This window comes from Lepus europaeus, chromosome 6 (genome assembly GCF_033115175.1).
Source record: "Lepus europaeus isolate LE1 chromosome 6, mLepTim1.pri, whole genome shotgun sequence".
In the NCBI taxonomy this organism is placed as follows: Eukaryota; Metazoa; Chordata; class Mammalia; order Lagomorpha; family Leporidae; genus Lepus; species Lepus europaeus.
The window spans coordinates 87,294,827-87,301,308 of record NC_084832.1 but is presented as its reverse complement, the minus strand read 5'-3'; the positions used below and the strand labels follow the sequence as shown (position 1 = coordinate 87,301,308).

The following is a 6,482-nucleotide window of genomic DNA, read 5'->3' as shown; positions in this document are numbered from 1 at the left end:
TTTCCAGCAGTCAGGTTGTATACGCTTCTTGCTCAGGGCCTGGGGTTTCTGAAAAACCTCTCAGGATGAGATCAAACATCAGGATGTTATCTAGAGAAGAGATAAATGACATCAAGAGTCTTGTGACCAGGGACCCTGTGAGTTGATGATTTGCAAAGAAGTCATAAGCTAAGAGAGGAAGACCGAGAAACTGATAGTGACCAGCATCTGCGTCAAAGGCTCAGGTTCCCCTAGGTCACTGTAGCTGAACCAGCCAATGGGCACGTGCTCTGTGTTTGTTTGTCTAGTCTCTTTGCCTCTCAGATAACTTTTAAAAAACAACACTTCTACGATGTGCAATGTGCAGCAGGGCAGAAATTACAGTGCTGTCCTAAGCCACCAGCTGAGGGGTCCTCACCACTCCGTTCAGTCTCCACACCCTCCAAATCTTTCTGCTATTGGGAAGAGAAGGCCTGACATCCGTGGCAGGTGGAGGAGAAATGCCCAAACCAAGGACAGCGGAGCTCCACATTTGTGGGTTCTGCATGCACAGGTTCACCCAACCACTGATCAAAAATCTGTTTTAAAAAGTTGTGTCTGGCCGGCGCCGTGGCTTCATAGGCTAATCCTCCATCTTGCGGCACCGGCACACCAGTTCTAGTCCCGGTTGGGGCGCCGGATTCTATCCCGGTTGCCCCTCTTCCAGGCCAGCTCTCTGCTATGGCCCGGGAAGGCAGTGGAGGATGGCCCAAGTCCTTGGGCCCTGCACCCGCATGGGAGACCAGGAGAAGCACCTGGCTCCTGCCTTTGGATCAGCACGATGCGCCGGGCGCAGCGGCCATTGGAGGGTGAACCAACGGCAAAAAGGAAGACCTTTCTCTCTGTCTCTCTCTCTATCTACTCTGCCTGTCAAAAAAAAAAAAAAAAGTTGTGTTTGTGCTGAAAATATACAGACTTTTTTGGCCCTTGTTTCCTAAACAAGAGAGTATAACAACTACTTAGGTAGTGTTTATGGGATATTAGATATGGTAGTCATCTAGAGATGATTCAAATTCTATGGGGGGTGATGTATACGTTGTAGGCCAATGCAATGCCATTGTACACAAAGGACTTGAGCATCTTTGGATTTTGGCATCCTGGGGAGGACCCTGAGCCAGTCCCCTATGGATACTGAGGGACGACTTTTGTTACAAAGCTACACTCAGGGTTGGTGCTGTGGTGTAGTGGATAAAGCCACCACCTACTTTGCCAGCATCCCATATGGGTGCTCGTTCATATCCTGGCTGCTCCTCTTCTGATCCAGCTCTCTGCTATGGCCGGGGAAAGCAGTAGAAGATGACCCAAGTCTTGGGCCCCTGCACCCGCGTGGGAGACCTGGAAGAAACTCCTGGCTCCTGGCTTCAGATCAGTGCAGCTCCAGCCATTACGGCTTCTCCTTCTTTCTCTGTGTAACTCTGACTTTCAAATGAATAAATAAAACTTTAAAAAATACAAATTCCTCTCTCTCCCTGTCCCCTTAAGTCAGAATTTCAGGGGTCCCAGGGAATTTGTATATTAAATAGGTACTCCAAGTAATTTTCATGTGCAACCAGTAATTGCACCAACCCATATCCATCTGCAGACACAAGCTCTTGCTACTTCCCAGGCACCTGTTTCACTTTGGGTAACTGGGCTTTGGAAGCACTGTCTCACATTGAGCCAAATCTGCCTCCTGGAGCCATGTCCCTGGACCTGAGCACCATTCCTCCAAGGCCAGCCGTGTCCTGAACAGTCAGTCTTCCCTCCCATCTTTTATGGCATTACTTACATTGCAAACCTCAGAGTTTTCCTCCACCACCATTTTGTGATTTCCATGATGCAATTTGAAGGCCAACTACATTTTCAAAAAAGTGGTATTTTTTTGAAATCAGGAAGAAAACTAAAATCCCTTCAATATATATTTAAGCTTTTTTGCAAAAGTCCTATCATGATAAACTTGCCAGGAAGGACGTGTCCCCCTTAGACTTAATTCAGGATTGGAATTTTTTTTTGTCTTTGTACAAGGTTTTATTAAAAATCTTTACAAAGTAACATTTAGACTCCATACAATGGCCAAGGAGACCCTGTGATGCTGTTGGGAGTGGCTGGGGGGGGGGGGGGCATGACAGGCAGCTCTGGCTTGCCTCACGTCTGTTCTGAGATGGAGGCTTTGGGCACGAGTTCATCTTTGGGCTCCCTTACGCTCGTGTGGCCAGCCAGGGGCTTGTTAGGGCTAATCTTGCCGCTTTGGTGCCCCAGGGCAGCACACACTTCGCTCTGACACCCAGCACACCCTGTCTGGGTAGCACATGGGGCACAGCTGTGTTAACATAGCAAACAGGGTCCTTTGGTGACCCATGAGGCCACATCCACAAGTGTAGGTTTAGCCCTCTGTCCCTGGAGTTTCCCAAACACCATGATCTCGCAGCCATTGGCTCCGCTCTCCGTGATGAACCACGGCACACCATGGCAAGCCCTCATATGGCAATACTTCCGAGGAGTTTCTAATGAGCATGAGGCTCCACGCTGGCCTCTGGGTCGCCAAACCTCTTCTCAACACCAGCAATCAACTCCCAGATTCACTGAACCCCTCTCACCAAGAACACCTTGGGTCCTGGTGGCAAAGATCATGATTTCTGTCCTCGTTGAGGGTAACTCGGACCTCAGCTCCACCGCAGCCAGCTCCCCCGCAGCCAGCTCCCAAGTGCAAAACTCATTCAGTCCAGCTTTGGAGATGCCACCAGCCACAAACTTCCTCTTCCTGGAACTCCGCGTCGCTGTCTTGCCAGGACGGACAGCCGAAAGGAGAGGCAACATTGGGCGCTGGCCCGGTGCAGGGGCGGCATCCCTTCAGAAGGCAACAGTGTAACGCAGTAGGTCTTTGTTCCTCTAGGACCTGGAACTAGTACCCACGTGCCGGGCTAAGGGATGGTCTTGGCAAAGTGAGAGTTCACCTTTCATAACAAAAGCTGACATGGGATACCAGTTCACCTTCGAGAACTGAGCCGCTAATCCTCACATAACGCTAGGAATTGAGACCACTGTTTCTGACATAATGTAGGAAAATGCATGCTGTTTGAGTGGGGCATCCTTCCAAGAATTAGGGCCACTGTTGTTGATCGTGCCCAAGATAAGACTAAACAGAGCCTCCAGGGAAATGCTTATTTATTCGCATATTCTCTACAGCTGAGTAAACTACTCCTGGCCGAGGACTTTGGGGAAATGTTTTAACTCTTCCAGGCAACACAGTGGAATTTTCTTCAGTTTTTCCAAGAACTGAAGATTCTGTCTGCTAGGGTACTTCAAAAGGTTTGTGAAAATGTAATTAAAAGATGAGCTTATTTTGGTATAAGACATATTTGAGAGCCATGTGTATTTTTTTTCATACTATGTATTTCCTAGGGACTTATTTTATGAAGGGTAGGGAGACCCTTCTGGTTTACCCCCAAATGCCTGCAATGGCTCAGTTGAAGCCAGGAGCCCAGGAGCTCATTCCCAGTCTCAGATGGTAAGGATTCAGTTACTTGTTCTATGGTTTCCTGAATTGCCCTTCACTTAGGAAAAGCGAACCTGTGTTTCCATTCTGGATAATCAGGCAGCCTGGGCTGGGGGCTGGGGGCTGGGGGCCGGGGGCTGGGGTGGGGGTGGGGGTGGGGGTGGGGTGGCTAATGGCGTGGACTGGAGAATCCCAGCACCAGTGAACAGCACAGCCACATGGAACTCCGTTCTCCAGCATCGTGAACTGTGCTCTCTGTTCTCCCGGTTGAAGCCGGTCCTTCTGCAAGTGGATTCTTCTCCAGCAATCGACCACAGCACAGCCTCCTTCCCGGGAGTTGCTCTCGGGAATTCAGCATCTCTTTTACTGCAGATGCCCATTTTTGCTTAGATTCCTAAAACCGAACCTTGGCAAGTGGAAAACAAGATGGCAGGCAAAGCCTGAAGCAGTGCAAGAATTTGTCCATGTAGCCAGTTCAAAGACTACTTCTTGAGGATATGGGTTTAACTGTGCCATTTTTAAAAACACCTTAAAGAAAACATTTTTGGAATTCGTATTCCTACTCTGGGATTGCTGGTTCCCTTCTTCCCCTCTACCCCCCTATAGATATCGAGATCTTCCATCCACTGGCTCACTCCCCAAATGCCCACAGCAGCCATGGCTGGGCCAGGCTGAAGTTAGGTGCCAGGCATTCCATCCCGGTTTCTCACAAGGGTAGCAAGAACCCGAGTCCTTGGGCCATCCATCACTTGCTGCCTGTTGTTGCAGAGAGAGGAGAGGTCTGTCATGGGAATATTGGTTTCGTAGTCTCCCTGGGGCTGGGGTATCACTGTCGCCATGAGGATTAAAAGGGTGACGTTGTAGCCAAAGCCTCAGAGACACTCAGCCCACGGATGGGACTATTTGCCCTTCATTGCAGGCGTAGTGTTGTGAATGAGTCTTTCTTTCCTTTTTTCTTTTTTGTTAAGATTTAGTTATTTATTTGAAAGGCAGAGTTACAGAGAGGCTGAGGCAGAGAGAGAGAAAGGTCTTCTATCCGCTGATTCACTCCCCAAATGGCTGCAACAGCTGGAGATGGGCTGATCCAAAGCCAGGAGCCAGGAGCTTCTTCTGGGTCTCCCACGTGGTGCTGGGGCCCAAGGACTTGGACCATCTTCTACTGCTTTCCCAGGCCACAGCAGAGAGCAGCCAGGGCTCGAACTGGCACCCATATGGGATGCCAGCCCTGTAGGCGGCGGCTTTACCTGCTACACCTCAGCGCCGGCCCCCACAATTGTGTATTGATAAGTGCTATGAACTAGGAGCACAGGGACTTGAGAGAAATCATAGTGGGGAAGTCAGCCAATCTGGGGAGCTCAGCAAGGATGTCTCTGAAGAGGTGAATTTGAGTGGAGATCGTATAAAAGAGTGAGTTGTATGAGAGGGTGGGAAGGGGAAAAGAAACAGCCCCGGTGATGGCCCGGGAGGGAGGGAGGAGAGCTGAAGACTGAGAAGTCAGCTGGTGATGTCCGCTGTAGAATTGCTGTTGATGCCCTTTGTGGGATGGTGAAAGTGCTCCTGTGCTCTGAGTTTGTGGAGAGTTTTTCATCAAGAATTGATGTTGAGGGGCTGGCGCTGTGGCTTAGGGTGTAAAACTGCCACCTGCAGTGCCGGCATCCCATATGGGCTCCTACATCCACGTGGGGGACCTGGAAGCAGCTCCTGGCTGCTGGCTTTGAACCAGCCCAGCCTGGCCATTTGGGGGAGGGAACCAGTGAATGGAGAAATTCTCTCTCTCTCTCTCTCTCTCTCTCTCTCTCTCTCTGCCTCTGCCTCTGCCTCTCTGTAGCTCTGCCTTTCAAATAAATAAATAAATAAATCTTTTTTTAAAAAATAAAGTACAGCAATAATAAATTCAATAATTCTCCTACTTAAAAAAGAGAATTGATGTTGGATTTTGTCAAATATTTTTCTCCACCTGCGATTATATACATATATATTTTACAATATGCTACTAATATAGTGAATTATGTATTATCACGGTAATTATTTTTTTACAAGTGATTAGACTTGATTTGCTAAATTTCTTAAAAAACATTTATTTATTTGAAAAGAGAGATACAGAGCAAGAGGAGAGAGAGAAAGAGAGAAATCTTCCATCTGCTGGTTCACCCTCCAAATGACTGCAACAGCCAGGACTGGGACAGGCTGAAGCTAAGAGCCAGGAGCTTCTTCCAGATCTCCCACATGAGTGCAGGGACCTAAGAATTTGGGCCATCTTCCACTGCTTTCCCAGGCCATAGCAGGGAGCTGGATCAGAAATGGAGCAGCTGGGACTCGAACCGGCACCCATACGGCACCTTCTACACTACAGCGCTGGCTCCTTGACTTGCTAAATTTTAAAAGAATTAGCACATCTACATTTGTGAGGATGTTCCATGTAGTTTCTGCTTTCATTTTTTTTTTCTTGCAATGTCTGCCTGCTTTAGTGTCAGGGGAATGCTGGCCTCGTGATGTGGGAAATCATTTTCCTCTTCAAAGCTCTGCTGAGAGCGCGTGGAACTGATGTCACTGCTTCCTTTACTGGGAGAATTCACCAGTGACACCATCTGGGCCTAGGTTTTCTCTGTGGGAAATTTTTTTAATAAAAAAGTCGGTTGCTTTAGTAGGAAAATATCAATTCATGTTAGTTCATTTCTTCTTGAGCCAGCTTTGATGGTTTGTGCTTTCACGAGGTTTATGCATTTCACTTAAGTTCTCTAATTTATTGGCATGAAGTTTGCATAATATTCTCTTATTACCCTAGAAAGAGCTCTAGAATGCATGGCAATGTCACCTCTCTAGGTCTTGCACTATAATGTGTGTCTGTGTGCTTTCTGGATTATCCTGCCAGAGGCTTATCAAGTTTTATTGATTTTATTAAGTAGCCAGGCTTTGATTCCACTAATTTTTCTCTGTAGTTTGCCTTTGTATTTATTTATTTGTTAATGTCACAGATTAGCAGTCCTTG

At 47.8% G+C, this 6,482-nt stretch overlaps 1 pseudogene; it reads right to left on the bottom strand.

The window, feature by feature from the left end:
- Positions 1 to 2,052: 2,052 nt before the first annotated feature.
- On the bottom strand, positions 2,053 to 2,814 carry LOC133762140 (small ribosomal subunit protein uS3-like; annotated as a pseudogene).
- Positions 2,815 to 6,482: the final 3,668 nt, after the last annotated feature.